Source organism: Harpegnathos saltator, unplaced genomic scaffold (assembly GCF_003227715.2).
Source record: "Harpegnathos saltator strain DR-91 unplaced genomic scaffold, Hsal_v8.6 scaffold514, whole genome shotgun sequence".
NCBI classification, from domain to species: domain Eukaryota; kingdom Metazoa; phylum Arthropoda; class Insecta; order Hymenoptera; family Formicidae; genus Harpegnathos; species Harpegnathos saltator.
The window spans coordinates 482,000-492,530 of NW_020230332.1; the positions used below are offsets into that span (position 1 = coordinate 482,000).

A 10,531-nucleotide genomic window follows, 5' to 3' on the forward strand; every position below is an offset into this window, starting at 1 on the left:
CAATCGGTTGAAAATTGAATACTGCAGACCTTTTTGAACAGCAATTTCCTGTATCACAACGGCCTGTGCGGCCGTTCGGCCGAGCGCTCCTTTTCATCGAAGCCGAATTGCGTGAGTCGCGAGCGAACAGGCGCGTTTAACGCGTTCGCTAAAACGTTACAGTTCCGCTGTTACCGCCGTGCGTTTTATCGCGGCCGCACAATCACGGTATTGCGGTATCGCGAAGAGAGCCGTTACCCGTTTTGCCCGTCCGTCCGTCCATCGTCCATCGCCCCTGCGATTTCTATCTATTAATTACTCAGAGCTGCTTAATTGCTCAAGGGAGCGCGTTAATCTCACGCACGTGCGTTGATTACGATCGATGCTCCGTCGCTGACGGATGCGCTGCGCACAAAGGCCGGCTGCAATTAACGATATTGCCGACGCACCGCGTGACCCGGCGCGGCGAGCGTCGAGAACGCGCCTGACAACCGCCTTTTATCATACGCACAATTTTCCTTCGCACTTTTTCTAGTTTTCCTTCTATTCTTTTCTTTTTTCTTTTGCGACAACGAGTCCGTCCCGGCAAAAATATTCCGCGGGACCGCGGAAAAGCCGGCGATTTTCGCCGGCACCGAGACACTGTACTTCAAACGATAAACTTTTAAGACGAACCCTGAACCGATAATTTTTTCAAAATTTCGGCTAGACAGATCTCTTTGGAATTTATTCAGAATCAACCTCATCTATTTATTGGTGTCGATGATCGGAAATTCAGGTCTCTAGAGAATTTTGAACCAAAAAATGCACCGCGATACCGGGACGTGAAAATGAAATGGGCCATTTGAAATTATCGTCAATTTGCCACCGGCGAACCGACGCGCGTCGGATGCTCTCGCGAACGTTTTCAATCCCGTGCGATCACCCCCGGAGCATCCCCGGACCTTTCGCCCGGGTAAGTAAATGAGTGAAACCTCGCGGCGAACGAGTGCGAAATGTCAGATCTTCCGGCGGGCGCCGCTGATGGATGATCCGACGAGAAGGTTACGACGAGATTTTTTATTTATCCGCGCGAGACATGATCGCGGCGCTCTTGATGAGATCACACGTCCGCGATTCGGAGGGATTTAAAGCCCGGCTTACAAGCCTCCGCTCGAAGTTCCACAATTTCTAGCGGAAGGCATTTTTCGCGTCGGAATCGCGAGCTCGCTCGAAACTTAAGGCGGCGAAACTTACGACTTTGAGCAGCAGCGAGGAAGGCTCTTGGCTCGAAGTTGAGTCGCACTTTTGGACTCGCGGTGGAGAGAGAGAGAGAGAGAGAGAGAGAGAGAGAGAGAGAGAGAGAGAGAGGGAGACAGTGAGAGGTTACAGGCTCACCTCACGTGTATCAGGACTTAATCGTGTTTTATCATTTTAATCCGCAGTGCCGCGCGAGTTCACGACGACGCACAGTGGACGCCAGATGACATTTTTTGGTTCAAAATTCTTCTCTAGAGACCTGAATTTCCGATCATCGACACCAATGGATGAGGTTGATTCTGAATAAATTCCAAAGAGATCCGTCTAGCCGAAGTTTTGAAAAAATTATCGGTTCAGGATTCGTCTTAAAAGTTTATCGTTTAAAGTACAGTGTCTCGGGTTCTACCTCAATGGGTTCGAGCCTATGGATACTAAATGCGAGATGCCAGAACTTATAATCACCTTTTAGAAAACTCAAAATTTCAAATCTCGTCATTTCGGCCCACATTAAGAAGGAATTAAGGCTTAAAATCCCTCGGTTTTGTCCTTAACGGGTCTATATTTGATGTTTTTGTATTTTGGGCGTATGAGTTTTGGGTTAATGGTGATCTGCTTCAAGATCGATGAGTCTCGAGGTGTCTGTTGATTGGTTTCATAGTTCCAATCCGCTGAATACGCTATTAGATAGAAATGAATGTCGAATAATGAGTATTTCACAAGCGTTTCTCGCGTTTAACGATAATTTTTCCTCTTTTCGGGCTAGTAATTCGAGAAAAAAAATTTCTTTTTAATTTTGACAAGACAGATATCTCTTTGGAATTTATTCAGGATCAACCTCATCCATTAGTGTCGATGATCGGTTGGAAATTCAGGTCTCTAGAGAATTTTCAACCAAAATATGTCATCTGGCCCCACTGTGCGGCGGAGGAGCGCACGAGGAGCTTCATTCAGACGCGTGCGAGAAGCGAGTTCCCCCGATGCGCCGCTGAAGACCTCGAGTGAGAGGCCGTTCCCGTGGACTCTATTTGCATCTAATGTCCGGCATCTGTCAGCCGCGCGCAACCGTTCGCTTCGGCGAATGTTTATGTTAATAAACGAGGCTCTCGTCGCGCGCCGCCGACATCGCCGGCTGGATGCTGCGCGAGCGAGCGAGCGTGCGTATGCGTGCGATTCTAAATAAACCGTCGCGAGGGAGACGGCCGGCTCATGCGGGGCGGCAGATTTATCGATCGGCCGGCCGATGAAGAGGGAGAAAAAAGGCGCGATAAGATAAAAGGAGTTACGCCGACGTATAAATCAATCGTGACGCGCGGTGCGACGCAACGCCGCGCAACTTCTCTGCGCGGAGAGATAATCGTCTCGCTGAAGAAGCTCTCGTTCTTGCCCCGCTCTCGTCTCGATTTCGATTCGTCCCTCTCTTCCCTTCGCACTCGCTTCTCGCTACAATTCCTGTCTCATTCCGACGAATATTCGCTGAATTTTCACGAGGCGCGTGCGACCGCGCCGCGCGATCGATCGGCTGCGCGATAATTCGGCGGTTATTTGTCGCCCATGCGTAATGCGTTCGCTCTCAGTGATCTCGATAAATGCGCGTGCGATTTATCGGCGATTGAAACGGGCCGTTGTGCCCGACGGCGGAGGAACTTCAACTCGGCGAGGGACCGAGAGGAGAAGGATGGGAAGAAACGGGCTCCGGTCGACCGACCTAGCGACGTTCGCCATCGTTTCGTCGCCGCGCGGATAATTACGCGGCCGGGAAACTGAAAAAGTGGCCAAAATACTAAAAGTGTTCCGATTGTTATTTGGTTATGCGGTGGTCCGAGGTTCTCGGGGTTGCTGATTTCGAATCCGTACTCAATATTCGGAAATACAAAATGGCGGATCCGATATTCGGCGGACGGAATTGGTAAAAATGCTCTGACTGTGTCGGCAATTTGATATTAAAAGGTTTAGCCAGGCTGAATTTTTCAATTCAAATTTATCAGCCTTTTCGCTAGCCGCGTTGAATTTTTCATTGCGTCTGCTTCTCAAAGATGACACACAGGCCTTCAGGCGACTTAAATCATCTTTACTCACAATTTTTGAATCAATTTTTAGCTTTGTTAAAATGTAATCAACGTTCAGGTGTCTATCAGAATCACTGGGAATTTCGTCAAGAACTTCCCTTCTTATTCGTCTCGACATATTTATTTTACGAATTCCTATAAGATATCCGTGAAAGCGCGAAAAAGTCGCCGACTAAATATACTTCAAATATACATTGGAAGGAATGCTATGAAATCGTTCTTGGCTTGATGGGGCGTGTTATGGCGTGTTATCGTTCGATTCGACAGCATATATGATACTATAAAATTCAATAAAGCAGACATACAATGAATGAACGAAACAATAACATTTTTTAATTCTCGTGTTTATAGGGATATTTACATGATAAGTGTATATACACAACATTTTTTAAAATGAGAGGAAAATACTGAAATTTGTGTAATGCAGTCAGAATTATGAAAATCTTCAGAAAAATATAATTATCCTCACTTGCAGGAAAATTTTTAGGCTCGAGACGTTGTTAATGGAAGATTAATTAACCAATCAATGTAAAATTTTTCTCAACAGCGCTTTGACTTGTGTGGATAAAGTTAGTTGGTACGCCTCTTTACTCGAAATTTCGCAACCATATTTTGGCCACTTTTTCTAGTCTCCTGGCCCAATGTACGGCGAGGCGAGCGCGACGGCGACAAAAACTCGGCCGGGAGAGCGCAGCGATTTATTTCGCGCGCTGACCGAGCCCGCCCGAGTCGCGTGCAGACGCCTTTTACCTGGCTAAATGCGCCTCCCATTACCGTGCAAACGTCGTGGTTTTTCGGAGCGCAGCGTCTCGCACGTCAAACGGTATTTGTTTGCGGGAACGAAAAGTGGACCGTGGAAGTAGAATGAATCACCGCGCCGCATTGGAAATATCGGGAATGAGGGGGAAGGGTCTTGGCGAGCAGCGAAGCAGCGAGGTGCGTAAAGAAATCGCAGAAGCGCGGAACTTCGAGTCGAACTGAACGAAGCACGTTCTCGAATTATTTTCGCGATTATCGCGGAGCGATCAAACGCCGCGCCGAGGAGCGGCGTCATCATTCCCCTCAGAGGGACGAGATAAACAACTCGATTAATGTGACGGAATTTTGGACGTTGCACGTTCAAGCGAGTAGTCCCGTCTCGCCGAATTTTCCGCTCCGCTCTCCATTTCGGCTGCGCGAACTGAGATTCTCGTTCCTTGTAATTGCGCTCGGACAAATGGAACCGGAGAGTAATAACAGCTCGCCGTGCCTTCCGCGACGACATTTCCACGAATCTCGTGCAAGAAGCGTTTACTAAGCTCCAGCCGGATGGGAGGAATGGCTACCTAATGGTTCGATGAGAAATCTGTTACTTGTGTTAAATGACGACAGCTGCGTCACACACACGTGAGGCTCGTGGGAATGTACGTGCGTTCTTACGTGCACCGCCGGGAGAACTGTCGGCAGAATGGAAAGTTAAATCACGACGTAGAACGCGTACGCGCGGAATTCGTTGAAGCTCGACGACGACGACGACGACGACGACGATGACGACTACCAGAGGTTTTTTATCGAGCCCTCTTTCGCTTTCGATAATCAATCGCTGTCGCGGGGAGAAAGAATGTCGACGAGTAATCGCGACGAGTAATTACGGAACGGATAATCACCGCCTCGCGCAGTACATTCGTCATCCATGAATATTAACGCTTGAGGAGTGACTCGCGCATATTTTAACGTTTCGATATTCTAAGCGTCCAAGGCGGGTCGCGTCGGCTGTTACGTTTCGGCTGGTCGATTGAATTGTAGGGGGAGAACTGCTGACGGAATACGAGAGTCTGGCAAACTATCGTTTATCTATATATATATATATATATATATATATATATCACGAAACTATCTTGCTCAAACTAACAAGAAAAATGTCCCCGCGATATATTCGAGGAAAAACTCCTTTAAGTATCAGAGAACAGGAGGAGTAGGTCGCGCGAGTGGCGGCTTCTCAGTCGAGCGTAATTATCGAATCGAGACGAGTCGCTCGGCGATCGCACGACGGGGATTTATGGCGTTATGTTTTCAAGAACACGGGACTCGCGTCGGCGATACGCGGCGCATCAACATACGAGCGGCGCGAGCGGACTGTTTGTGTGCTAAATACTCCCTTTTGTTGCAAGTCGAATAGGCTGGATGTTACCGCAGCCGTTATGTAACCAGCCACGCACATGTGCGTCGATGCACGTGCATGGACAGCGTCTGCGACCGAGAAAGAGAGAGAGAGAGAGAGAGAGAAAGAGAGAGAGGGAGAGAGAGAGAGAGAGAGACTCCGCACGAATCCGCTATCGCACCTGCTATTGCATTCTCCGACGCTGCATGGAAATACCTCGCGTCAAACCTCCGATGGAAAACGACGAGCGCGGGACGATGTCATCGATAGCGCAGGCACGCCGAGACCCACGCAAATTAGGCTCATTACGCTCGCCATTGCGCTCGAGTGCGGCGAGTCACGCCGTGCTAAATCGCTCTCGAAGCGACGCGTGTTTCGCTTTAATAAATCGCTTATATTTCGTATATTAGCGCACCTGGCAGCATGCGTGTGCTGTCGTAAAATTAAGCGATAACTACTTCCCCTTCCTCCCCCTTCTCTCTCTCTCTCTCTCTCTCTCCCTCTCTCTCTCTCTCTCTCTCTCTGTTTGTTTACACCCGATCGTAATGATATTTCTCGGACGGCTGAAATCGCTTTCGCGACCGAGAGAGTTCCACATTTTTCCAATTCTTTCGGCAGGTACCGATAAACGACTTCGTCTCTATCGGCCCCGCAATCTCGCGCTCCGCAGGAAACGTCTCTCTCTCTCTCTCTCTCTCTCTCTCTCTCTCTCTCTCTCTCTCTCTCTCTCTCTCTCTCTCTCTCTCTCTCTCTCACGCTCGTTACACCGCGGCTTATGGCTCGAGCTAATGGCGCGCGGCAACGTTTTTGCGCAACGTCGCAATTATCACGTTCGCGCACGACGCACGACGAATTCTGACAATCGCGCGCCAACCCCTGACGTTTTTCTTTTCCTTCTTCCTTTTTTCTTTACCGAGTGCATTAACACTTTCCGCGTGTCAGCTGGGCGGCGCGTTCGTGTGTTTGCGCGCTAATCGGAAATGCAAGCGGCCCGCGATGGCGATACTATTCGCACCGTCTGTCTCCCTCCGATAGCGCGGCGTTATCATAATCACAACGTCGTCGCTGCCGTGTGTGTGTGTGTGTGTATAGTAGGCGTATATCACGTGGCCGTCAAAGCGTCAACCGTTTAGATCGCGCTTTATTCGCCGCGCTGGAACCGGCTGTCTTCGGCTTTTAATGGCCAACTAATCCCCGGGCAATTACGACCGGCCGTGTAATCCGGCCAGAGAGGGCCGCGAGGCCACTAATTACACCGGACGGAAAGAATCGCGCTGATCTCGCCGCGTGCCTCGGCAGTGGCTCGGCGAGCCGCTCGCTGAAAGAGAGACACGAAGACGGCGAGCCCCCCTTCCGCTGGGCGCGGGCGTGGAACGTCAGCCGCGAGGTATTCCCGCGTCTATTCCGCGCACTATTTCGTCGTAGTGCATTTGCGAAAGTCGTGTCGGCGCTTATTAATAGATGTCCACGTTCGCGCGGCGTTTGTACTCGCTTGTGTTTGTACTCGCTGGGCTCTCGCTCTTACGCCTGCAGCGGCGTGAACATCGCTTGACGATAACGAGCGACGATTGTGCAACGACGACTGACGATAATGAGAGTAAACACGGCTTGGTCTTGGGCGAAATATCCGGCTGCAATTATTGCACTCCCTCGTGACAGCGAGAGAGAGAGAGAGAGAGAGAGAGAGAGAGAGAAAGAGAGAGAGCGCCGATCTCTCGGCGAATTGAACCCCCTGGCTGAGGCTGACAGCAGCCCTGGCGTGCGATCTTCGACGACTTGAAGTTATCGTTACGTGATCGTCGCGCGCGTCTTTTCCGCTTGCGGCGACGCGACGCGACGCGCTGCGACGATGACGACAACGTCGTCAAAAGGAAAATAGGTAGCGCGCGGAACGAGGGAAACAATCCGTGCGTGCGTGCGTGCGTGCGTGCGTGACACGGACTTTTCGACATTTCGTGCCGCGCGCGCGCGCTGCTCTCGTGAGGAGCGCTTAGCGCAAGGGGAAAACACTCAATAAATGCCAGTCACTTGTGCGCGCTCGAACCGTTAATAATGTTTCCTGCATCACGCTCGCGGACACGACCACGTCGCTGTCAATCGTAATGATCGTGACTTCATGCTTGCCGCGGGTACGCGCGCACGTTCTCCAACGGTGCACGCGCTGCCCGGCGCGGTGCCGGAGATTTGTATGCGGCACGGATTAGCGTGGTTAACCGGCAACGTGCTCGAGGCGTCTCGAGTCCCTTCCCTCTCTCTCTCTCTCTCTCTCTCTCTCTCTCTCTCTCTGTCTCTCTTTCTCTCGCCTTCCCTCTTGAAAAATGTGTACAAGCCTCGGAAAAAGTCTCTGACCGCGAAAGCCCCTCTCTCTCTCTCTCTCTCTCTCTCTCTCTCTCTCTCTCTCTCTCTCTCTCTTTCCGTGCGTGTCGTTAAAATCAGTTACATTTAGACGCTAGCTGAGCTCGCGAGGCTCTGAAACTTCTCCTCGTCACCTTCAGCTCGCTCCACGTCGGAAGCTGCCATCGACCTTGCCGCGTCACTCAATTTGTATCTTCTTCATAGCGTATTTTCGCGTGACGACTTCGTCTTCGCAAGAATCCTCCTCGGTCGCCGCTCCGGCAGGTCTACCCCGAGGGATAACAAAGCGGCTTCTATCAAGTTCTCTCTCGCTGCGTGCCGGTGCGCCGTATTCGGCCGCGATAACACACCGCTGTGTCACAGAGTTCGAGGGTCCAAGAATAGGAGTTGTTAATCATAATAAGGCGCAAGGGCGACGATATCCGTGTCGCGAGGGTGTCCGATAACGTGCGCGGCGGCAGGAGGATCCAGACGTGTGTCGCTGGGAAACGCGTAGCTCGAGTACGAGTAATGGCGATGTGATCGTTCATAAATAGACATTCCGTAAGGCCGAGGCGTAATATGCAAATCGCGGCAGTCGTCGTGGGTGAAGCCGGCCCACGATTGAAACGCGATAAATCGTATCGCGCCGGGACGATTGCTCCGGTATCGGCCGCCTTCGGCCGATTCTGACGCTGCGCGGTAATTGTCGGACGGTGACTTCACGACGATCAATTATCCCAGCTGGCCAGGAATACACACTCATAATAACGAGAGTCGAGAGGCTCCACCCGCGCGTCCGTTTGCGCGCGAAACGCGGAAGAGGCGAACGTTCGTCGTGCAAGTTCCGCGCGGCGAAGACCGACGCTCGCCGCGCGATTAACCCCTCCACCTGCCTTGAAATTCCAATCGGACGAAGACTCCTTCAGCTTCAGCTGAAGGGCTTTCCGATCGATCGACGTTGGCGGAAACGAGCCGGAGGGGAAATCGAGACGGTCCGACGAAAATCGCGACGCACCGTCGCGTCACCCCGGACGAGTCGCGATTGCGCGAAGCGCGATGCCGGGAACGCCGTTAGAGCGCTCCCGCGACATTCCTGGCGACGGTTTATCGTCAAATAATAACACAATCGACCTCGTACAGCACGGGTTATTGACTCCCTCGGCCGAGGTGCGACCGGCCGGTCGGTTTGTGCGACAAAGCGTACGCGGCCTACGCGTGTAATAATTATTCAATGAAACCGACAAAGGCATTAACGAGCGACTCTCTCCGACCCGAGTATTACGAAATTATAACAATATGCACCGCGCTCGAATCAGCCGAGCCTGTCGAGTCGCCGGGGGCGGCGGGGGGAGGGGGGCGGTCGCTGTGATCGCAGTGCTGAATGAGTATGTTGCGTTGAAAAGTATATGATTATTGCGTCGTCGAGACAATTAAATGCGACCGCGCGCGCTTTCGTCGGTGACTGGCGAACTTTCAGACACACCGCGTTTTCCAGCCAGCGCGTTAAACGTAAACAATTTCCAGCGCGCGCGCTGGATTTTCCTTTTTTTTTCCCCTCATTGAGTTTCTTGCGACCCGCGCACCCTGCTACCTCCCCCCCGGCCCCTCCGACGAGGGCGCGACTGTACCTCTTTTATTCACCGCGCGCTAATTTGCGGGGGTGTGTGTGTGTGTGTGTGTGTGTTTGCGCGCAAGCGGCTCCTCGAGCCTCGACCGACCCGTGCGCGTTCTCATTAATTAATAACTTCCTGAAGAAAATAGAAAAGGATACATTCGCAAACACACGTATACACATACACACGCACACATACACGCGCTCGCAGCATCCATCTCGCGCTGGCGAGACCCTCGCGCGCTTCCCACAGTGGCGTCTCTCTCCTCGCCCTTCTCTGCCTCCCTTCCGACAAAGGGCTCTCTCTCTCTCTCTCTCTCTCCCTCTCTCTCTCTCTCTCTCTCTCTCTCTCTCTCTACCTGTTGTGTACGCAAATACAAAAATCACCCACCAACCTGTCAGTCCTCTCCATCCTCGCTCCGCTCCAGCCGCGTCGTCATCGCCGCCGCCGATCGACGATCGCGTCTCGCGCGTAAACCAAACGCAACGAGAGGACGACGACGTGACGCAGGTAGAGACCGACCGACCGACCGACCGATCGATCGATCGATCGATCTTACCTGCCTGCTTGGCTGACTGGCTGTTGCTCGGGCTGCGCGCGCGCGCGCGCGCGATCACCGTGACAATTTTCCACGCACTGGTCCCCGCACAGACTCGGAGAGGTGACTGGGAGATTCTGAGGACCGACGGTTCTGGTTCACGACTGGTTCTTCTCCTTCTCCTTCGGCCTCTGGCCCCTTCCATGGTGCACCGGCACAAGAGCGCGGAAAAAGAGACGCAGGCAGCAGCGGCGGCATCACGCCGAGAGGATCGGAGAGGAGGAAGAAGGACAGAGACACACAGAGAGAGAGAGAGAGAGAGAGAGAAAAGGAGGGTGAGGAAGGGGGGAGGGAGAGAGAGAGAAAGAGAGAACGAGAAGGCGGATGAGAGGATGCTGGGGATCGCTCTGGCTGGCCGGACGACAGGTTGCCCTGTAGGAAAAGGGACGACGGGGTGGAAGCTCGGACCGCTCGGGGCTCCGGCAGGGAAGTCGATCGGTAGGGTCAGGGACGGATTCGCGGATTTCGGCTGTCCCTTCGTCGCGGAAACGTCGTTCTGACATCATCAGACAGGGTCGATCGGCCGATCGGAATCTCAGTGATCGGGCTGATCGGCGGA

The 10,531-nt window shown here is 52.4% G+C and overlaps 1 protein-coding gene across 2 annotated transcripts in view; it reads right to left on the reverse strand.

The window, feature by feature from the left end:
* Nucleotides 1-10,053, reverse strand: part of Kank (KN motif and ankyrin repeat domain-containing protein 2 kank) — a 47,618-nt gene extending 37,565 nt beyond the window's left edge. The window contains exon 1 of one of the 2 annotated variants that reach the window (XM_011137726.3): nucleotides 9,769-10,052. The gene's annotated coding sequence lies outside the window, so the exon portion shown is untranslated. Of the gene's footprint in view, nucleotides 1-9,768 lie in introns of both variants that reach the window. The other variant, XM_011137727.3, reaches the window with a different exon arrangement.
* Between the last annotated feature and the right edge of the window lie 478 nt (nucleotides 10,054-10,531).